This window comes from Dreissena polymorpha, chromosome 3 (genome assembly GCF_020536995.1).
Source record: "Dreissena polymorpha isolate Duluth1 chromosome 3, UMN_Dpol_1.0, whole genome shotgun sequence".
NCBI classification, from domain to species: Eukaryota; Metazoa; Mollusca; class Bivalvia; order Myida; family Dreissenidae; genus Dreissena; species Dreissena polymorpha.
In genome coordinates this window covers 138,181,643-138,206,832 of record NC_068357.1, presented here as the reverse complement: position 1 = coordinate 138,206,832, position 25,190 = coordinate 138,181,643, and the positions used below count along the sequence as shown (strand labels likewise).

At 34.7% G+C, this 25,190-nt stretch overlaps 1 protein-coding gene and 1 long non-coding RNA gene across 3 annotated transcripts in view; one reads left to right on the top strand and one right to left on the bottom strand.

Annotated features, from left to right (window-relative positions):
* The window catches only part of LOC127872631 (uncharacterized), a 95,581-nt gene that overhangs the window by 21,822 nt on the left and 48,569 nt on the right, over window positions 1-25,190 (bottom strand). The window lies entirely within an intron of this gene.
* On the top strand, window positions 898-3,173 carry LOC127871638 (uncharacterized). 2 transcript variants are annotated; one of them, XR_008045484.1, is made up of 5 exons: window positions 898-1,285; window positions 1,739-1,815; window positions 2,011-2,106; window positions 2,712-2,793; window positions 3,085-3,173. It is a non-coding gene; the product is annotated as an uncharacterized LOC127871638 (long non-coding RNA). The 2 variants fall into 2 exon arrangements; XR_008045485.1 differs by lacking the exon at window positions 898-1,285 and adding an exon at window positions 1,343-1,397.

Genomic DNA, 25,190 nt, shown 5'->3' with positions numbered 1-25,190 from the left:
AGAATTTAACAAATCTAGGCAAGAATACATGACAGGTAAGGTGTGACAGTTCAACAACACATTTTTACCAGAAAAATCCAATTGACTAATGAAATTTAATAATAATGGTGTAAACAAAGTCCTTTAATTTTAGGTGTTATTTTTACACTTTGATAATTAACAAATTATTTGAAAAGATCAAACAATGATTTTCACACCAAAAAATTGTTATTTCCTAATTAAAACTCAGGGCCCTCAATCTATCAAATCTGCCGCCGAAGTCCCCCACCTGAAAAGTATACTTTTTCCCCCTTTTGGGGGAAAAAATTCCCCCTAACAATTATTTTATTTTATTTTTTAATAGAAAGATGTGTCTCATGATTATTATATCTCAATTCTATTTCAATTTAATCTTTTCAAACATACTAAATTATAAAAAATGCAATGAATATAGTGCAAACATGTACAAATGAAATAATGAGAGAGTAAGTAAAAAAATCCCCCAAAAAGGGAAACGCCACGAAAATTCCCCCTCCTAAGAGCTGTGGACCCCTTCCCCCAAAGTAGTGTGAGGGCCCTGAAACTGCACATCAATAAGACAGACAGACAAACAAACAATAAAAAAAACTTGGACAGACCCCCATTGGACACGCATTAAAGCAGGAACATCATTAATCAAGTGAAGTGTGCCTCATGATAGGTGTGATCACACCTAAGTAACCTAATCAATTATGTTTACATCTTGGGAGGTGTAATGTCCAGGCTTAGAGTAGCAATAACCACGCACCTGCTATGCAAATTATTGCGCAATCGATGTTCAGGCAAAAAGTTGACCGAAAAATGTGGGGTGTTTTTAACGCTTCACTACGAGCATGAAAGAAGTAATCCAAATGAAAAATATGCATATGTGGGAGGAGATATGTCCAAATAAGCAGTATCTGACCTTGCCATGACCGGAAAATAAAAAATCATTGCTCAAAAGTGAAAGTAAAAAATTCGAAGGCCAATATTTTGCAGAAAGAAGGCAGATTCACTTGAAATTTAGCTTTTAATAAATCAATTATTGTGTTTTTTAATAAATTCTAACCATTTGAATCAGGTATATGCGCGTGAAATAATATATATTTATTTATTTCCAACACCACTATTCCTGTGCAGTAGAGTTACTCCCCTTTACGCGGAATTATTACATTGATGTTACGGTGAATTCGGGAGCGATCTTTTGAGCAGTTTTACGGATATCCGTACGATAAACACAGTATTTGTTTGGCAGGAAGAGAAATCGTCTCATTTGGTATCGATGCAGGTATGAATTCACTTAAATCACCTAAATTATTGTGTTAATTATGTCAAAGAAAATCTGTACCAGATCGTACCCGCGCCATGTCGTACCGGACTTGTCTTCATTTGTAACAAATGTAAAATGTAACTTCTGTGATTGATCATAATCATAAACTTAAAAGCTAAGTTACGTTATTAGTTTTAAGTTGATTATACATTTAGGGAGCATTATAATTCACACACCATCTCATTATTAGTTTTGTTAACGTGTTAAAACTGCTATAATTAATTTCAGTTCTTATTTCATTTACATGATTAATATACAAAAAATAAATGGATATTATTATATATAAAGGTTAGGTTCTAGAATTAACCTTTGCAAAATTGAGGATGCAATGCTAAGACTCAGTTATTATGTGTCGCAGGTTTTGTGCATACCGGTATTGAAATTCTATTTTATTTACTTTTTATTTTATAGAGAACATGACTGACAAAGATCTATTGGACAGTGATTATGATGGGATTTCACAAATACATGAGCACAGTTACATTGTGGTAAGTAACATTTTAAGCAGTTGCATGTTGAAGACATTGAATTTGATGGTTAACAATTATATCCTGAATTTAAACTTAATTATTTAATAATACAGAATATACACATGCCCCTACTGTAAGAAATAATATTATTGTTGGAAATGTACTTTTTAAGTATGATGACAAAAATATGTATGTGTCTGTTCATTTGCATAGATATCGGACTCTGACGAGACACAACCACCTTCACCTTTTGGTTGACAGGAATATTCCAGTGAAAGATCAGTTGTTTAACAGCCTTTTTGACAAACAGTATGTGTGACTGCATCTTATTATTAATTTTAATATTACTATTAAAATTAAATTGGAAATTACTTCAGTTGGCAAAGGAATTCCAGTTATTTCATCATATGGCGCTACATTAAAAAGATGACTTAAATGGATGAAATATTAAATGCCCTTACACTTGGCTAATTTTGATCTCAGCATGATTTTTTAGCAAACTTTGAAAAAAGAAACATTGAATCAGTAAAAGCTTGTAGAAAACATTTGCGGTTAAATGTTCTGTTCTTTCAGTTTGTCAGTATCACTTAATTAATATTTGCATGCAGTGCACTATTATATTTCAGCATCTTTGGAGTTCCTTTCATGAAGAAAACAAGCTCTTAATTAATGTATCGACAATGATTTACTCAATCCAAGAAGTTGTTTAAAGATATTGAGCTGTTACATACATTCGCCTATTATGAGTTCGAAACTTCTTACAGTAATTATTATAATATTTTTTTAATTATTTTATTATATGTTTATCTTTTTTTGAATAGGTGTGTGTTAAACTATTCTAACAAATAGTGTTTCTGTTTCATCTTACAAAAGTATATAAGATTTAATTTAGCAATGCATTGTCGATCTTTCAGAATTCCTGGTGCTGCCATTCCTAATCAACCGACATATCAGAATTTTGGATAAGAATTCAGATTACTGGCTGCATATTCAACCGTAAGTGTTTTTCCTGTTCAATTTAACTGCTAGTTCATAAATAAAATTTTGTTTAAGAGAAATAATATTACTTAGAAAATGTTCTTAAATACCAGGTTGTATCACATTTGTATTGGGTGGGTGGGGCAGTTGTACATGTTTTGGATAATGTTTTTTTTTTAAATACTAACCAAATAAGTGTTTGTTTTTTCAACATTTATTCTTGTTTTGTTGAACATTATTTCAACTGTGATATTGAATCACATGCACATTTGCAATTTAGAAAAATCAACTTTTTATTGTCTATTTCAGGAATTTTTGGGTCCTGGGTTGGTGGGGGGTAACGTGTTTCAGACCAGAATCCTGCCGGACCATCCAGTTGCAAGGACATCTAACATAGCTGAAATGTATCTGTAATGAATTATTAAAAGTTTGGATAAAAATGTGTTCTTAAATCATTATTTTAAACAAATTATACACCCAGGTTGACTATTTTGAAAAAATGAAAAATGACAATTTTTACACATGGGATTTTTCAATGTTTCCGCATTCACTAACATTACTTTAGACAATGTTAGATAGACAAACCATACATATTTGGAAATGGTTTACTAATATCTATCAGAAAATGTATAATTTTACTGGGTTTATGTCAATTTTCAAAATCAGTGGTTATTGCTACTTAGAGGGTGCAAAGACTAGTGGTGTAACGTCCAGGGGGTGAAAGGACTGGAAATCACAACACCTTTCCTATGGTAAAAATGTGAAATTCAGATAATATGTAATAAATGAACAATTGTGTGTTCAAAATGATAAGAAACTGATTAAAAGGTACTAAAATATCAGAAAAACCAAGAATGCTTACACTTATAGGCCGCAATTCGAATAATCTCAAACAAATATAATCTTTAGGAAAATGTTCCAGAAGCTGAGAAGGGCGGAAGTAGATGGATGTAAGGTTACAATCCACTATGTTAACTCTTAACTTTTACCCTATATGCGTTAACTACATCTTATTCTCCTAGCAGAGTTGTCGTTAGTGCCTCAACATACGTGTGAATGTAATGAACCGCAGTGTAAGAGAGTGGCTACTACTATGCTTTTAAGCAAAAATTGTCTTATACTATAGACCGTACTTTACGGAGGCACACTAAACGATAAACTCAGTATAAATCTATTTTATTGTGTGAAACCGTCGTTTCGTATTATTAATAAAGTCGGTGTACCGGATTTATTTTACATTTTATCGTGATGGACACTTTTTAACATCCGGCTACCTGATATAATGAACAAAGGCATGTTTTTATCGCCTACGTATATAATTTTGTGATTGCGAGGATTCATTCATTCTGTGCGACAGCATCAGACACTACCAGTGGCCGCCAACCTCAAACTACCAAGGGCAGAACTACTAAATCTACACCTTGGGTACTCCGACAAGTCAAGGGGGGAATCTCACAACAACAACAACAACATAGGCTAACAACAGACAATATCAAAATATTATTATGGCGATTATAGAAGTGCTCCAGCTAGGATTTAAAAGGGACAGGGGGCTTTTTTGTCAAAAAGGGCACTTTTAACACGCAGTATTTTGTCAAAAGAGCACTTTCGAGCACGCGGGCGATTCTGGAATGCTTCCTGTTGTATGTTAATTTATATGCTATTAATTGTTAAAATATGTTTGTCACATTATTCTTAAACCATTCTAATATAATGTCTACAATGAGGAATAGATTAATTACAATGTAATAAGAGATTTATTAATTATTATAATGTAAAAAAAAACAATTAAAGGACAGAGGGGAGGGCTAGGAAGGGCAGGGCGGAGGTTCGGGAGGGCAGGGCGAAGGTTCGGGAGGGCAGGGCGGGGCGCCCTTCAATTTAAGCATAGCTGGAGCACTGTCATCATTGTGGCCATACCACGTGGTCCGTGACGTCATTTTGGCTAGCACGCCAAGTAGAAAATTGCAAACATTGCCTCCGCTGAGAAACTTCAATTCCACGCAAGTATCTTATTATCTACTCTATTTTGACGAAATAAAGCGTAGGCTATGGGTAAAGTTGAGCACTATTCCCGGTTATATAAATATTTGACACCAGATGAGTAGTTTGGTCTATCATACGAGGCAAATTCCTAGTTTTTACGTCACAATTCACGCAAGCACGACAAGCACATTTTAAATCTTCAAAAATATCCGTTTTATATTCATTTTTGCAATGTACTAATATATTCGGAAGTGGATAATTCCATATAAAATGTGTTTTGACCGAAAAAAAATCTCTTAAAACAACATCGAATGACATTTCGAATATACACCAACAATTTGGCTAACACGACAAGCAACGAAATTCAAGGCAAGCACGACAGGTCGATATTTGGCTAGAACGGCTATTATTTATAAGTGTAGAATTGGTAACTTCTATGTTGTCAAATAATATATCTCAATTAATTTAAATGTGTGTGTCCCTTAAATAGTTCGTGTCTATTTACTGTCTTTTGAGAATCTGTGCCCTGTCCTGTGTGCGTTCAGCCTCGTATAATGTATATAAAGTAACGTGTTTAAGATTTTTAAACAGAACAAATGAACACAATCTGCACTTATAAATGACTACTGAATCGAAATTCTGACATTATGTTACCATTACTAAGACTCTTCGCCAATGAGAGGTGAAGGGTCATGAATTTTATAATTAATATTTATATTACCGAGAACAGTTTTTGTTAAAACGTAGAAACACGTGTGAATTCATATGGAGCATATTTGTGCGGTCAAAATAATGCCTTTTATAGTTTTATAGTTTATAGTCATTTTATAACGATATACTACACTGCCTTTTGCCAAGTTGTTTTAATATACAGAAAACATGTGGACTATATGTTTGGAACAATCGCAAAAGTGCCAAAATAAAATATGCCGACCAACCTATCTTTTTGTGATGTAAATGTAAAAGATAAAACATTAAATAAACAAAAGAAAAGTGAATATTGTTAACATATTCATATTTCAACTACACGTATAATAAGAACAAGCGTACCCAGACGAGACGTCAGCAACACGAATGTCCAATGTGGATGTAATATTGGATCAAAACCAAAGATTAAATATTCAATGAAGTGAAATATGAATACAAAAACACACATAATGTTTACTCATCACACAGTCCCAGTCGAAATGCTGTTGCTAGTTGAACATAAGGAGTACGATTGGAAAGTGCGAGAAGAAGCGAGAGCAAGTTGTTACCTTCTTGTAGACTTTGACTCGACATCAAAGAAATTTAATCAGATACTCCCTTTCTGTAGAATTCCTTGTTTTAAAGGGATTACAATCAAGAAGCTTCACTTGTTATAAAACACAAATTTAAATATATATTTATTCATGTGCATAATGTGTGTTTTAATTTGTCCAGTATTTAATGTAATGGAAGTGCTGAATATTAACTTCAGTCAAATAAATGTTAATGTTATGTGTTTCTTGTCGCTTTTGTAAATCCGATCACAATTGACTGCAAATAATTAATTAAAGCTTCGGCCATCATTGAGTCAAACGTTGTTTGTATAACTCTTAAAATGTTCCAAAACTATCAATATTTCAACTGCCAATGACAAAAGATATTACTTCATGTTATATATCGTTTAACAGAGATAATTGAGAAATTGGGATAAAAGTAATGTTTAATATAACACAAATGCTCATTTTTCTTTAATGTTTTCGTGTGATTTGCTTCATGCAGCTAACGAACAACGAAGATTTGCTCCCTCTTTGTGAGAACCAATTACACGGATTTTGCATACATTTTGAACCTATTTGTTTTATTTTCATTTGTTTTGTTTCAGAAATGAACACTACGCAGTGTATGTTGTATTATTATTTTTTATTAATGAAACAATATTAAATGGCATCGTCTGAACCGCAGTGCAGAGTACACACACATGATCGTTTGATTACACTCTTTTGCAGTTGTCCTTATAGTGCTAGTCCGTTGCAAAATTATGTTTGTCATCTGAGCTAAATTAAGAGTGTATGAATGAAAACTTCATAAATCGGTTTACTCTGAAATTACAAGGATAAGAGGTTTAATATTTTGTGCGTAACTTCGTCTAGTGATCTTATACTAAAATTATTCATAGCATACCCTGGTGTAAACATAGCAAATCGTAGGGTCACATTATTTATAAAGACTCATATTTAATATGTCTCAAAATTTACATCATTAAAACGACAAGGCCCAGATCTGTAATACTGTGCATGTAACATCATATGTTGGTCTCTAATAAGAGTGTTCAAATTATTCCAAAATTATGTTCAAATCGGCAAGCCTAGAGGCTTGATTGTTTCTTTAATATGTTTATAGTGATAACGCCATTAAAAACTGAAGTAAATTACTCATGGTTTAATTAACCATGTTTTTATGTTTGTAAATTTACATTTCCGAAGCTGCATTAATTTTCGAGTAAATCGTTACACGGGATTTAAGGTATATCTTGTTAAGCTAAGAAAGGGCAATAACTCCGGTTATGTTAAAAATAAAACAACATATAAGTACTCTTATAATCCGGGATATCCGATCCCCACCACACCCCTAACTACTCCTCAATTGAATATCTTCGTAAAATGTTTTAAATAATTAAAATCATCATAAGTCCAAACTTTCGAACGTCTAAGAAGTTAGGAATGCTGCGACAAACTCCGATACCTAACATAATGATTCCTAGGCGCAAAAGGACCTTTTTTACTTCGAAAATACACAAACAGTACAATCTGATTTTACTTTCGTACTTAACGTCACTGTTATCACAAGTTATTCACAGCAAGTAAAAATAGCTTACTTCGTATTTTCTACAGCTAGCGTTATCTATTAGTTTTACTACTTTTACGACCACTGTCCCATACGGTGTCTTGCATGTCTTAAAACTTGTTTATTTAGTTAATTGACCCTTCAGATTTTCCACACACACACACGCATTTTACTGAGTCGGCATTACCTCTGACAATAATGATACCTAGTCATGATGTGTGTTTAATTTGTCACCAAGAATAAGTACATGCGTATTATTTATCGTGACAAATCGTCATCGCCGTCATCATCACCACCAGCGGCGGCAGAAACAGTCAAAGCGGCAGCAGCAGCAACAAAAAAACACAGAATCAAACGTAGCAAAAGCAAAATCACTACTATCACCAATTACCACTACGGTCAGCAATATACACTTATTTCATGGATGCGCGGTGAACAGTCAAAACTGTTTCCCAAGGTATCAGGGATAACTTTGGTACTGTTGCCCGAGGCCGATAAGCCGAGGGCAACAGTTCCATATATCAGCCCTGATACCGAGGGACAACATTTTTGACTGTTCACCAAGCATCCATGAAATCAGTGTTTTATTACCTGATCAAATTTCCAACATAGAAATAACAGCAAACTAAATTTTTATTTACACACAGCAGTAATCGATAAAATAAATAATTTTGACTGTTTAACTGTAAAATGACGTCATTTTTTCGACGAAATGACGTCATTATTCCAGCGGGACACAGTTCAAACTGTTGACCGGTCAACAGTTCGATATTCACCGGTAACAGTTTAAAACATTGCAAATTTCTTTTTCGACTAGGAAATAGCAAAAAATAATCAATTATCATTTATATAAGACATCACGTAATAACATCAATTATTTTTGCCATTATCAATCATCATTTTCATTGTTGACGACCATCACAATCATCATTATCATTGTTGACGACCATCGTCGTCATGGTCGTCATTATCCGATCATTGCTTTTTTTATTATAACAACTGGATTCTAACTGAACAGGCGTCGCTAAACCGATACATTTTTATTGTTACTTTTGTGAAATGTAAAACAGTGTGTAGGCGAGATTTACATCTACATCGCTAAATTCTGTATTACATCTGATTTATGTATTACGTGTAACATAAGCAGCAATACAATTATCAACGATCGACGTATTTATGGTTAAAGCGAGTATTATACGTTGATTTAAACAATAAAAATAAACATGCAGGGCGGTAACCAATCACGTAACATTCTTAATTGATATTATTTGGGTGAATTTATCGACATATAAACTGCGACGAACTAAGACAAGTGTGGCCAATATTTGTTATAGTTTGGGTCACCAGGTCGTCAGTATATACTTGATGTCGGCGATTGACCAGAGACCATTTGTAACATACTGCTTCTAAAGAGCTTAATTAAATACACTCAAGATTGAAAAAGCATTATGTTGCCTTGGAATAAACTGTTAATGTTAATTCCATAATATACAGCTCAGACGATGTCCATTGCAAATATTCTCAACTAAATAAATAATTTGTAAAATTATCTTCATGCTCTGATAAATCCGAAATAATAGAAAGTATCCAGTTGTGTTTTATAACAAAGTATAATACTATAAACACTTTGATCAAGAATTTCAATGCAAGAAGGGACACAAAAATAACGAAAGCTATTGAATTCAAGTAATTCATGTTCGACCCTTTGAAATATCTTAAACAGATATTGAGATATCTTAAAATATCTTACAGGTTCTCCCTCCATAGTAATGACGAGGTTGTAGTGGCTGTTTCCGTCCAACTTGTCATGTTCTCGCTTCATCGGCATTATTTTTCATTAGACTTAAAATACTTGATGTTCAAGAATAATGATGTGTACCGACACTAATTGCGTTATCCAACCCTTTTTAACGATGATGTCATTGCGCTCTGATTGTATTGAAAGATTCGTTTAATAGTACAATTTATAAAACGACAATTTTATAGAAGGAATTCATAAAAAAGAACGTAACGGACTTTGAAATGGTTGACCCTTTAAATGGCGAAGGCCATAAGAGCTTGTTGGTGCTAACAAGAGTAATGCTTACAGTTTGCATACGTTACAAGCCTTAAAGGTGAGCCTTGCTATGTAAAAACGGGTACAAATGCATGTGCGTTTAGTGTCGTCCCAGATTAGCCTGTTCAGTCCACACTTTCCGCGTTTATTGTATTTTTTTAATGTTTTCTTTTCTTAGCGAAATTCAAGTTAGGCGGAAAGTGTCGTCCTTGCTAAGCCTGTGCGGACTGAACTGGTTTATCTAGGACGACACTTAACGCACATACATAAAACAATGTTTTCTCAGAGTGCGGCGTATTTATGTTCATGTTCTCTTAGATCAACTAAACTAAGCACTCCGCTGGCATTACGCAGCTAAAATGTGAGCAATATGAAATCTAAAATATAACATATCCGAAAGTGATTGTCCGAAATACAAGCTTCCGAATAAGTTACTAACTTAACGCCCAATTCCTTATTCGGAGGCCATAATTTCGGATACTAAAATTCGGATCATTCTAGAATAGCACAGCTTTATATTCGTTATTATTGGAGATGTTTAGTGTAAGTATTGTTATTTATATCTCTGGTACTGTTTTTGTAAGTCTTATCTGACCCTGAACTTTTCTCAAGACTATATGATAGCTGAAAGCTAAACCTGTTTTAGATATCTTGTTCCGTTTTCATACAAAAACTGTTACGAAGAGATTTGATGAATAATACAAAATGATTTCAACACGTCTGCATAAAAGAAAGACTACACCGGAAGCAGCGGTCCAAGTGCCTCTAGAAGACTGAAAATTTTTGTCGAAATGCCTCAAGATTTGATTTTATAATTGAAACGAAAAAGCGCGCATCCTAGCTGTGAATGTATGTTTTCGTCTTATATATTTTTAGTGCAGATATGCGTTTTTTCGTTCATGCAGACAAACGGTACATTCGGTGACTTTCAACCTCGGCACATGACGAATGCAAATGTTCCGGACAGCATTGTCATCAGTGCGACGTCACTGATGTCACATTAAAATGAGACTGAACCGGAAGCAGCGGCCAAGGTGCCTCTATCAGACTGGAAAGTTTCATTGCAATGCGAAATGCCTCTTTCGTTGTTGCTTCTGTTCTTTTTTTTCAATTAAAACCAAAACTTTCGTAGCTGTAATTGGGTGGTTTTATTTCAGTAGATTTTTTATCTCTGAACGCGCGTTTTCTCGCTCTAGGATGCCTACGTTACATCCGGCGACCTTCAACATTGGCGCACAATCAATAGTCGTGTGAACCGACAAAATTGCACTCTTCTCGGTTGTTATAAATGATATTTTTAGATATTGCATCTGGTTGCGCTTTCCTTATTCAGCCGCAAAACGGCACTATGTTATAATTAAAAAATTATACTAAAAAGAAATGTACTGTAATAAATACATATTTTTATTCCCAACCTACATTTCCAGTGATTTTCCTTGATTTATTCGTCTCTTTATTCATATTAATTTATTTGTTAAGTAAGAAAATGCCAGTTCCTTATGCAAATTGAATAAGGAACTACATGTATGTTATAATTAAATACAACAAAGTAGAAATGCACTGAAACAAATATTTTAATACCCTTCCTACATTTACAATGATTTTCGTTGATTTATTCGTCTCGTTGGTTCATTTTGATTGATAATTTATAGAAAGAACATGTCAGTTCCTTATTCGATTTCAAACAGACATGGTGAAATGTACAAGATTGCACTTTCATATCACATACATAAAAAAATGTTATATGCTTAAGGTTTTGTGGATGTGAAGTTAGTTTTCGAATTAGAAAATATCGGTTCGGTTTAAACAAGACATCCTATGCAAGCGCGAGGGAAAAAACATGAACATGTAACGTAATACATAAAGTACATGTGTTCGAGTTATTTTGTTTTGATTTACTTAAGAATTGTTTGCATAATTTTTCTTTAAAACCCTATATCAACAAGGACTGTTTGTAAAACATGCATGCCTCCCATATGGGCTGTCAGTTGTAGTGGCAGCCATTGTGTGAATACGTTTTTTGTCACTGTGACCTTGACCTTTGACCTAATGTAAGTTATCATCCGGAAATCATTGTACTATTTCGAGTCACTGTGACCTTGACCTTTGACCTAGTGACCTGAAAATCAATAGGGGTCAACTGCCAGTCATGATCAAGGGGGGAGTGAGAGGGGTGTATAATGTGGGGTGTGGTAATTTATTAAATGTTTTAAAAAAAATTGGGGGGGCCGGGGTGGGTAGGGGGGGGTAGGGGGGAGTTAGAGGGGGGTATAATGTGGGGTGTGGTAATTTATTAGATGTTTAAAAAAAAATTGGGGGGGGGCGGAAGGGGGGTAGGTGGGTGGGAGGGTAAGAGGGTGGAAAAATGTAGGGTGTGGTATTTATTAGATGTTAAAAAAATTTGGGGGGGGGGGTTCAAGGTAGGGGGTTGGGGGTTGAGAGGGGGTGTAATGTGGAGTGTGGTAATTTATTAGATGTTTAAAAAAATTGGGGGTGGGGTGGAGGGGGGTAGGGGGGATGGGGTGAGAGGGGGGTTTAAAGTGGGGTGGGGTAATTTATTAGATGTTTAAAAACAAATTGGGGGGGGGTGGGTGGTAGGGGGGGGTAGGGGGGAGTGAGAGGGGGGGTATAATGTGGTATGCGGTAATTGATTAGATGTTTAAAAATTTATGATTTTTTTGGGGGGGTGGGGGGTGGGGGGTAGGTGGGTTGGGGGATGAGAGGGGGATATAATGTGGGGTGTGGTAATTTATTAGATGTTAAAAAAAAATGTTAAGGGGGGTGGGGGGTAGGGGGGTGGGGGTGAGTGGGGGGTATAATGTGGAGTATGGTAATTTATTAGATGTTTAAAAAAAATTGGGGGGTGGGGGGTGGGGGGTGGGGGTGGGGGGGTGGGGGTGGGGGGTGGGGGGGTGGGGGTGGGGGGGGGTAGGAGGGTAGGGGGGAGTGAGAGGGGGGTATAATGTGGGGTGTGGTAATTTATTAGATGTTTAAAAAAATGGGGGGGGGTTGGGGGTAGGGGTGTAGGGGGAGTGAGAGGGGGGTATAATGTGGGGTGTGGTAATTTATTAGATGTTTAAAAAAAATTGGGGGGTGTGGGGTAAGGGGTTGGGGGGTAGGGGTGGGGGGTTGAGAGGGGGGTATACTGTGGGTGTGGGAATTTATTAGATGATGTTTAAAAAAAAATTGGGGTGTGAGGTTGGGGGGGGAAGGGATTCTGGTAGGGGCGTGGGGTATTGTTTGGGTGGAATCCATTGTGGTATTCAGGTAAGTGTTGTTTTGTCAAAGTAATAATAAAATGTGATCATAAAAAATAACAAATGATCTCACACTGACATGAACAAATATCCTCTATTTATTAAACATGAAATTTAAACTTATTGCATTTGTTTACCCTGTATATAAGAAATATATAATAGTGTATTACCTCTCCTGTCCTGCCTATATTTATATTAATCAACAAAATTAAACATTAACTCAATATTTAATATACAAAATATACAAAAAATCTCATATTCTGATTATATTATTACTGATCCACTTTATTTTACTCAAAGGATGATGTTTCATTGGACTGATAATTATAGATTTAGGATTGCAGACCAGTTGCTTCAGTTATATTGTTCAGAGTTTGCCCTGTTGGCCGCGTATGCGTTCTTGAGTTATCATCCAAAAACCATTTTACTATTTCGGGTCACCTTGACCTTTGACCTAGTGACCTCAAAATCAATAGGGGTCATTTGCGAGTCATGATCAATGTACCTATAAGTTTCATGATCCTAGGCCCAAGCGTTCTTGAGTTATCATCCGGAAACCACCTGATGGACGTACCGACAGACCGACATGAGCAAAGCAATATACCCCCTCTTCTTCGAAGGGGGGGGGGCATAAATATGTAAAGCTTGAATAAGGAATAAGGAACAGTTCCGTATTCCTTATTCGAATAAGGAATAAGGAACTAGGAAAAAGTAACCAACTTACTCTCCATCATAGTTTCAATAAATTGCCTACCACATATTATTACCCAAACCCCTACCTGAACAGTATTAACTACATCTTGAATATGCAACCGCTGAGACGGTCAAAATATTGAAAGTTCAAATGTTCATTATAGCAATGTTCTCTGATGTACGTATACATTGATTTTAACAAATATGCATGTTTTAATAATATCTAGATACAGATGAGATTGTGTATCAAGGCAAATCCAAATATTCAAATATTATTTAAGTATAAGGATCAATCAATAAAAGTTGCAATAATTTAGGATTGTATGTACATGTTCAACAAGGATATTTGGAAATAAACGGAAAAAAGTTATAAAGTTACTTAAAAATTTACGGAGAAGCTCTCAAAACTGCGCAATATCGTGTATTTAATTTAGGCTGATTAGTAGCAGATGCATCAATCAGCACATTCTTGATACAACTTGAATACAATGGAAGGCGCAAAAATGTGAAAACTTGGAACAGCTAAAACTATTTATTTGCATGTATTGATTGAACAGGAGCTTAACATAATGTTACATACTATGTGCAATCACTTGAAATTTACAGATTTGAATGAAAAAGCACTGCTGGTGTGTCAATTTACTATTAAGTCAGAAAGTTAATCATCAATACTATTTACATGGATTTTATTTTGTGCAGAATGAGTATCGGAACAAATATTTTGCAGCAAATATCTTAGTGCCCATTAACACTTATAATTGATCTCTTAATAAATTGGCCTGGTTTCAGTAGACAAGCGTCCACCATTCATATACGACGCGTTCGTCTGCTACAACCCTGACGGGATGACAGACCAGTTCTTTGTACTCAAACTCATCACAGAGCTGGAGAGAAATCATGGTCTAAAGATATTTGTACCGTTGAGAGACAACCTCACAGGCGGCTCAGACAACACTGTCTGTGCGAAACTCATCGGGCAATCGTGGGTGTGGTCTAATGTATGCCCTGAAAGTAATCGGTTGGCCATGGTGTTGTGGATATGGTGTCCGCAGGTTTGATAGCGATGGTAGGAGCGTTCTATAAATCTCCCCAAAAGACACCAAGTACTGGTTCTACACAGGAAACTTACTCGAGAGCAATTTACTAAGCCTTCGATGCAATCGAGCTAAAATAATTAGGTTTAAAGCATTCTATTGCTACTGTCTTAGAAACATGTAGGTTTAGATATGTTAGCTAAGATAACAAATATTCAAGACTTGGAAGTGATTAGTTTCCATCTTTTCAATAGTTCAAGACACGGTTATTAGAATATTAAAGCAATACTTTTTGTTTGGACATGTTCGTACATAGTCTGGAAAAACATTCAATGAGATTTTAAACATTATTGCCATAGCTTTGCATTAAGTATGCGGGAAAGATCTAGAGTGAAACAGCAAGATGCTGCACCCTGCTCCTCTTTGCCTAAACATTCATTCCCCTCAAAAGAAAAAGTGCTAGAATCTTTTTAAAGTTTAATGTATTTTTGCATATAATGGCGTATTAAAGAGATATGTTTAAAAAATATTTAAAATGTAAAGCTGAGGAATTATTTTGATCTAAGTGATATTATGGGCATGTTTCACTGTTGAATTGAGCTGGAAATAATTAACAGTTAAAAATAATAAGTTAAATTGTGGTTACTGACCAATTATCTGCAACTCATCTTGCTACCAGTTGTTTATTAAAAATGTATTTTATATACGATATTTTACATGACTCACCCAGTCCTCTAAGCCGAAATGATCCGTAAACAAAAGTGTGTCTTTGTGTCGTATGAACGAATCTGCACTAAAACTAAATTTAGGTTCACATCGTACATGCATGATCAGTTGTCAAACGAAAGTACGGTTGATATTAAAATACATTATTTTTTTCTTTCCGGGATATTGTCTTAGTATGTTGATGCTGCATTTACAAATATACGTGTATATGAAGTGAAAACACCAAAAATAAACAACGGTTGCGATAGACAGCTATAAACTGTTAGATGCCCATAATATCACTTTAAGTTAATTTATAGACAATAGACAATATCATAATACTGGTCCACCCTGTCATAAATGATGTGAATGACGTTAACGGAAATATCCTGGTATACTGTAAAACAACTTCCAAGATCAGACGCCTGAAAGTTTCAACTTCTAGTTTTCAAAAGCTAATAAAACATAAAGTTCTGCAATTCCTTTTAACTTTTTTTGCTGGAAAAAAAATATCAGTTCCACTTCCATTTGCATTGTATACATCTTTAGTCTGTACGAACCTTTGTATATTTAGTATTTGTTTACATTAGATTATCGTTGTACACTTGAATGTTATTCCCGGATAGTACTATACTATTAAACAGTACTTTTAAATGTTATGATTACTTATCACAGCCGTGGAAGTGTCATGCCATGCAATTACAGAATGCGAATATCATTAATTGATACTTGATCCTTATTGACTACATTACATTTGTATCGTGGCAAGTATAATTGATTTTATCACACCGACAATACACGTCCGACGTCTACAGAAGTCAGCATGTCAAAATGCATTTCAGATTGTATTACATTTCTAATAATAATGATTCAATCCTTGTTACAGGTGCCGTAGAATGATCATAGTGTTGTCTCCGCAGTACCTGGAAAGTCCAGCATCTGATTATCAAACAAAATTTGTTCAATGTTTAGCACCCGGTACACAGTCTTGTTTATTATTTATATATTTTTGTTATAGTATTTCCACCACATTTCTTTCAATTAGCAGTGCAAGTTACAACATATAGGAATAATGTTGTTTAACCACTATTTATGTGCAAACTTAAGTACCAGTAAAATTTTATGATTTAAAAGCAATACTACTTTGTTGATTCAACTGTGTATATATTTATTAATAACACGCCATCTAATTTTGTCATACTTTTAACTTTATCTGTGTTTTTTATTCGCCCGTTTAAACAACCGGATTATGGGAACACATGGGTTTGTGACGGGAGGGCAGCGTCCAGGAAATTGGGGGCCTCGAGGACAATGTCTGTGCATTATTAAACGCAGCAATTAGATGATCATGAAACTTGATGATAATTTGGGGAAAATATCTCGTCAAATTTCGATAGCAAGCCCGATCAAATAAAACTCTCAGAATAATATCCCTTAAATAAGCAAATTGGAAAAAATAAATCTTTAACAGTCATTCAGACAAATAATTTAATTGCATCAGCTTAAAACTGTGTTATAACGTTATGGGCGTAAGTTAAAAACCAAGTTCAATAAGCAACAAGAGCGCTTAATGTGCTTCCGAATTCTAGCTCTTCAATTATTGCATATTTGCCGAATTGGTGTTTTATGCTTTCATATATGTGGTTTCAATATTTTTTTAATTTGGTGAAACTAACCTTGATGGACTTTAGATTAAGTGAGCTTAAATTGAGACTAACTTGTCAAGTCAAGAATACTGTAAATAATGGAAAAAAGTCGCTCAATAATTTCAGTTAGGATGAAGATATTGCATTCACATTGTGTGCGTTAGTAACTTCAATGGAGACCCAGCTTGTCATTTCATTTGGAGCTGGTGGGGTCATTGATTTTAATTGCATTTAGGGACAGTCAATATCACTATTACTAGAAGCCATTTTCGCGCAATATTATAAGTTTGAAAAGAGACATTACATCAAAATGTGTGCCTAGGCTGCTTACTTGTAGACCAATCTTTGGATTCAATATGAATTACCCGGTTGGGTAAAATCTAGGTCAGATTGATAAAAATTATACAACAGTTTAGATGGAGGTATTGTGCTAAAATAATGTGTGTAATTATCATATGTGCATACTTGTACTACTTTAGAAGAAATTTGGGTCAATGTTACTATAAATAGAACACCAATTTTGACTCAGTAACTTATGAGGGAAATGTGCTCAAATTATGTGTTGCTAACAACATGGATACTTCAGTTGAGATTTTAATTATATTTAAATTAAATATGATAAATATGTTGAGCATTATAGTTCAGGTTTCATGGCACTACCGTGTTTCTTGTTGTACCCATTATTTTCTTTGCCATCATTTTTACATAAAATTAATACATCCTTCAAAGAGCCATGTACCAGGCCTTTAAACGGACGTATTAGTTGCAAAACTTGTTAACGATTTATAAAAAGGAAGTTTTAATCGCATTGCTTATACCGACATGTATTTTATACTTAATCAGCGTTGTCCTTTAAGAGGGTCTGAGAATGAGTATATGGAACTTGTGTTTCATAGTATACATACTCAATAAACATGTAAGTTTTTCTATTTTATTTTCATAATTTACAGCTACCCGTCGTAAAAGGCTGATCCCTGTGTTAATTAAGTATTGTCAGATCCCGAAACTGCTGCGATCCATCACCTGCTGTGATTACACCAACGCAGAGATTCTTGAATGGTTCTGGATACGACTTGTGTACTCTGTAAAGCGCCCATTAGACATGCGAGCTTTAATGCCAGGTGAGAGAAACCAGTCGCACATGAAGAATGTGATCTTAGACACATCTGGGGGCATTTCTAATTTCTCAATGTTAGCATCCGCATTTTCGTCGTCATCTTCGTCATCAATACTCAACAGATCCCGGCCTTGGTCGATGTCATCAGCACCTTCACCAAAGCTTGTCGAACCTAGAGTACCACACATTTCTTCGGGAAACGAGTACAGCAGCTCTCCGTACAGTTTGGTCGCCAGTAACTGATCACTCTCGGTACATCGAAGAAAACAATGCACAATGTCTTAAAGGAATCAATATATTTGTATTCTCAATATAATGCATTTTCAAATACAAATATTATTTACAATGAGAATTACAAAATGTGTTTGCAAAATAAAGTTTTAGCATGTTGTACACCGGCCAGGATTTCCCCATTAGCGGACCATTTTCTCCAGTATAGAATCACGTGCCATTGGAATGTAGGGCCATGTCAAAACACACGAATATGACAGAAAACAGCTGATATATCAACAAATGCATGTAAATGGACGAAAATAAACATTAAACCTACAGAAAACACGTTTTTAGCTCGACTATTATATATGAAATATATACTGTGGAGCTATCCTACTCACCCCGGCGTCGGCGTGAGCGTGAGCGTTGTAATGTTAAAGTTTGCGTACCACCTCAAAAATGTTCTATGACCCTTGACATATTGCTTTTATATTTTGCATACTTCTTAACAAACATGACCCCAATCTATAAACAAGAGCAGACAACCGTATCAAGGATTTTGTAAGAATAATGGGCCTTTTTTCACTTAGAATATGCATATTATTGATAAATCTATGTTAAAGTTAGCGTACCACCTCAAATATTTTCTATGTCCCTTGACATATTGCTATTATATGTTGCATACTTATTAACGTACATGACCCCAACCTATAAACAAGAGCAGACAACTGTATCAAGCATTTTGTAAGAATTTTGGCCCTCTTTCCACTTAGAATACGCATATAATTGATAAATCTATGATTAAGTGTGCGTACCACCTTAAATATTTTTAGTTCGACTATTATATATGAAATATATAAAGTGGAGCTATCCTTCTCACCCCGGCGTCGGCGTTAGCGTTAGTGTGAGCTTTGGAATGTTAAAATTTGCGTAACACCTAAAATATGTTCTCTATGTCACTTGACATATTGCTTTTATTTTGCATACTTCTTTACCAACATGACCTTAAACTATAAACAAGAGCAGACAACTGTATCAAGCATTTTGTAAGAATTATGGCCCTTTTCCACTTTAAATATGCATATTATTGATAAATCTTTGTTATAGTTTGCGTACCACCTCAAATATTTTTATGTCCCTTGACATTTTGCTTTTACATTTTGCATATTTCTTTACCAAGATGACCCCAATCTATAAACAAGAGCAGACAACTGTATTAAGCATTTTGTAAAAATTATGGCCCTTTCTCCACTTAGAATATGAATATTATTGATAAATATATGTTAAAGTTTGCGTACCATCTCAAATATTTTCTATGTACCTTGTCATATTGCTTTAATCTTTTTGCATACTTCTTCACCAACATGACTCAAATCTATAAAACAAGAGCAGATAACTGTATCAAGAGAATTTCGTAAGAATTATGTTCCCTTTTTATACTTATTTTTGTTTGAAAATTTGGTTAGGTTTTGTGTTTAGGCTCACTTTATTCCTTGAGTATCATAGCTATTGCTTTCATACTTGCAACACTTACTAAATATTATAAGGGGAATGTGAAGGCAAAGTTATGTAACTCCAACTGGCATTTTGACAGAATTATGGCCCCTTTTATACTTAGATAATTGAACATTTGGTTAAGTTTTGTGTTTTGGTCGATTTCACTCGTAAAGTATCAAAGCTATTGCTTTCAGACTTGGAAAACCCGCGAAACTATTGTAAGGGGACTGTACAGGGCTAGTTGCATAACTCTGGTTTGCATTTTAACGGAATTATGGCCCTTGGTTGTCGTAGTAACCGAATATTTTGTTCAAGTTTGTGTTTAGATCCAATTTCTAAAGTATCAAGGCTATTGTTTTCAAACTTCAACGACTCTCTTACTATCATGAAAGTACTGTACCTGGCAAGTTGAAATTGACCTTGCCTTTAAATGACCTTGACTCTCAATGTCAAATTTATAAATTTTGCTTAAATTGAAAGATTTTAAAGTTTTTCGAGCAGTTGTGATAAATACAATACCAGAAGATAAACTGCTTAATGCTTAATTTTACACGTACGCACACAGGGTTCATCATTGCATAGAAGAAAAGTTGTGTCGTCACCGTTACCTATACCGGAAAAAAATAGTCGGACCGTCCTGGTATATTTTTGCGTATTTAATGTGTATTACTATGTTACAACTGGTTGTTAAATTTTCCTGAAATATTAGTATGGTATGTCCTAAAATAGCAGTATTGTATGTTCTAAAATGTAGTATGATATGTTCTAAAATATTAGTATGGTATGTCCTAAAATATTAGTATGGTATGTCCTAAAATTTAGTATGGTATGTCCTAAAAAAATTGTATGGTATGCTATGTTCCTATGGTAAACATACTCTTTTTTGTTCAACTCGCCAAGAATTCCAGAAAAACATGCTTTATTCACATGTTTTGAATGAAAAAGCACTGCTGGTGTGTCAATTTACTATTAAGTCAGAAAGGTAATCATCAATACTATGTACATGGATTTTATTTTGTGCAGAATGAGTATCGGAACAAATATTTTGCAGCAAATATCTTAGTGCCCATTAACACTTATAATTGATCTCTTAATAAATTGGCCTGGTTTCAGTAGACAAGCGTCCACCATTCATATACGACGCGTTCGTCTACTACAACCCTGACGGGATGACAGACCAGTTCTTTGTACTCAATCTCATCACAGAGCTTGAGAGAAATCATGGTCTAAAGATATTTGTACCGTTGAGAGACAACCTCAAAGGCGGCTCAGACAACACTGTCTGTGCGCAACCCATCGAGCAATCGTGGGTGTGGTCTAATGTATGCCCTGAAAGTAATCGGTTGGCCATGGTGTTGTGGATATGGTGTCCGCAGGTTTGATAGCGATTGTAGGAGCGTTCTATAGATCTCCCCAAAAGACACCAAGTACTGGTTCTACACAGGAAACTTACTCGAGAGCCCTGCTAAGCCTTCGATGCAATCGAGCTAAACTAAATAGGTTTACAGCATTCTATTGCTACTGTCTTAGAAACAGGTAGGTTGCCATATGTTATCTAAGATAACAAATATTCAAGACTTGGAAGTGATTAGTTTCCATCTTTTGAATAGTTCAAGACACGGTTATTAGAAAATTAAATCAATACTTTTGTTTGGACATGTTCGTACATGGTCTGGAAAAACAGTCAATGAGATTTAAAACATTATTGCCATAGCTTTGCATTAAGTATGCGGGAAAGATCTAGAGTGAAACAGCAAGATGCTGCACCCTGCTCCTCTTTGCCTAAACATTCATTCCCCTCAAAAGAAAAAGTGCTAAAACCTTTTAAAAGTTTGATGTATTTTTGCATATAATGGCGTATTAAAGAGATATGTTTAAAAAATATTTATAATGTAAAGCTGAGGAATTATTTTGATCTAAGTGATATTATGGGCATGTTTCACTGTTGAATTGAGCTGGAAATAATTAACAGTTCAAAATAATAAGTTAAATTGTGGTTACTGACCAATTATCTGCAACTCATCTTGCTACCAGTTGTTTATTAAAAATGTATTTTATATACGATATTTTACATGACTCACCCAGTCCTCTAAGCCGAAATGATCCGCAAAAAAAGTGTGTCTTTGTGTCGTATGAACGAATCTGCACTAAAACTAAATTTAGGTTTACATCGTACATGCATGATCAGTTGTCAAACGAAAGTACGGTTGATATTTAAATACATTATTTTTTTCTTTCCGGGATATTGTCTTAGTATGTTGATGCTGCATTTACAAAAATACGTGTATATGAAGTGAAAACACCAAAAATAAACAACGGTTGCGATAGACAGCTATAAACTGTTAGATGCCCATAATATCACTTTAAGTTAATTTATAGACTATAGACAATATCATAATACTGGTCCACCCTGTCATAAATGATGTGAATGACGCGAACGGAAATATCCTGGTATACTGTAAAAAAAACTTCCAAGATCAGACGCCTGAAAGTTTCAACTTCTAGTTTTCAAACGCTAATAAAACATAAAGTTCTGCAATTCCTTTTAACTTTTTTTTGCTGGAAAAAATATCAGTTCCACTTCCATTTGCATTGTATACATCTTTAGTCTGTACGAACCTTTGCTTATTTAGTATTTGTTTACATTAGATTATCGTTGTACACTTGTATGTTATACCCGGATAGTACTATACTATTAAACAGTACTTTTAAATGTTATGATTACTTTTCACAGCCGTGGAAGTGTCATGCCATGCAATTACATAAAGAATGCGAATATCATTAACTGATACTTGATCCTTATTGACTACATTACATTTGTATCGTGGCAAGTATAATTGATTTTATCACACCGACAATACACGTCCGACGTCTACAGAAGTCAGCATGTCAAAATGCATTTCAGATTGTATTACATTTCTAATAATAATGATTCAATCCTTGTTACAGGTGCCGTAGAATGATTATAGTGTTGTCGCCGCAGTACCTGGGAAGTCCAGCCTCTGATTTTCAAACAGAATTTGTTCAATGTTTAGCACCCGGTACACAGGCTTGTTTATTATTTATATATTTTTGTTATAGTATTTCCACTACATTTCTTTCAATTAGCAGTGCAGGTTACAACATATAGGAATAATGTTGTTTAACCACTATGTATGGGCAAACTTAAGTACCAGTAAAATTTTATGATTTAAAAGCAATACTACTTTGTTGATTCAATTGTGTATTTATTTATTAATAACACGCCCTCTAATTTTGTCATACTTTTAACTTTATCTGTGTTTTTTATTCGCTCGTTTAAACAACCGGATTATGGGAACACATGGGTTTGTGACGGGAGGGCAGCGTCCAGGAAATTGGGGGCCTCGAGGACAATGTCTGCGCATTATTAAACGCAGCAATTAGATGATCATGAAATTTGATGATAATTTGGGGAAAATATCTCGTCAAATTTCGATAACAAGCCTGATCAAATGAAGCACTCAGAATAATGTCCCTTAAATTAGCACATTGGAAAAAATAAATCTTTTACAGTCATTGAGACAAATAATTTAATTGCATCAGCTTAAAACTGTGTTATAACGTTATGGGCGTAAGTTGAAGACCAAGTTCAATAAGCAACAAGAGCGTTTGTTGCACTTCTGAATTCTAGCTCTTGAATTATTGCATATTTGCCGAATTGATGTTTTATGCTTTCATATATGTAGTTTCAATATTTTTTTAATTTAATGAAACTAACCTTGATGAACTTTAGATTAAGTGAGCTTAAATTGAGACTAACTTGTCAAGTCAAGAATACTGTAAATAATGAAAAAATAGTCGCTCAATAATTTCAGTTAGGATGAAGATATTGCATTTACCTTGTGTGCGTTAGTAACTTCAATGGAGACCCAGCTTGTCATTTCATTTGGAGCTGGTAGGGTCATTGATTTTAATTGCATTAAGGGACAGTCAATATCACTATTACTAGAAGCCATTTTCGCGCAATATTATAAGTTTGAAAAGAGACATTACATCAAAATGTGTGCCTAGGCTGCTTACTTGTAGACCTATCTTTGGATTATATATGAGTCGGTTAGGTAAAATCTAGGTCAGATTTGATAAAAATTATACAACAGTTTAGATGGAGGTATTATGCTAAAATAATGTGTGTAATTATCATATGTGCATACTTGTACTACTTAAGAAGAAGTTTGGGTTAATGTTACTATAAATAGAACACCAATTTTGACTCAGTAACTTATGAGGGAAATGTGCTCAAATTATGTGCCTTGGTTGCTAACAACATGGATACTTCAGTTGAGATTTTAATAATATTTAAATTAAATATGATAAATATGTTGAGCATTATAGTTAAGGTTTCATGGCACTACCGTGTTTCTTGTTGTACCCATTATTTTCTTTGCCATCATTTTTACATAAAATTAATACATCCTTCAATGAGCCATGTACCAGGCCTTTAAACGGACGTATTAGTTGCAAAACTTGTTAACGATTTATAAAAAGGAAGTTTAAATCGCATTGCTTATACCGACATGTATTTTATACTGAATCAGCGTTGTCCTTTAAGAGGGTCTGAGAATGAGTTTATGGAACGTGTGTTTCATAGTATACATACTTAATAAACATGTAAGTTTTTCTATTTCATTTTCATAATTTACAGCTACCCGTCGTAAAAGGCTGATCCGTGTGTTAATTAAGTATTGTCAGATTCTGAAACTGCTGCGATCCATCACCTGTTGTGATTACACCAACGCAGAGATTCTTGAATGGTTCTGGATACGACTTGTGTACTCTGTAAAGCGACCATTAGACATGCGAGCTTTAATGCCAGGTGAGAGAAACCAGTCGCACCTGTAGAATGTGATCTTAGCCACATCTGGGGGCATTTCTAATTTCTCAATGTTAGCATAAGCATTTTCGACGTCATCTTCGTCATCGATACTCAACAGATCCCGGCCTTGGTCGATGTCATCAGCACATTCACCAAAGCTTGTCGAACCTAGAGTACCACACATTTCTTCGGAAACGAGTACAGCAGCTCTCCGTACAGTTTGGTCGCCAGTAACTGATTACTCTCGGTACATCGAAGAAAACAATGCACAATGTCTCAAAGATGTTAATATATTTTTATTCTCAATATAATGCTTTTTCAAATACAAATATTATTTACAATGAGAATTACAAAATGTGTTTGCAAAATAAAGTTTCAGCATGTTGTACATCGACCAGGATTTCCCCATTAGCGGACCATTTTCTCCAGTATAGAATCACGTGTCATTGGAATGTAGGGCCATGTCAAAACACACGAATATGACAGAAATCAGCTGATATATCAACTAATGCATGTAAATAGACGAAAATAAAATTAAACCTACAGAAAACACGTTTTTAGCTCGA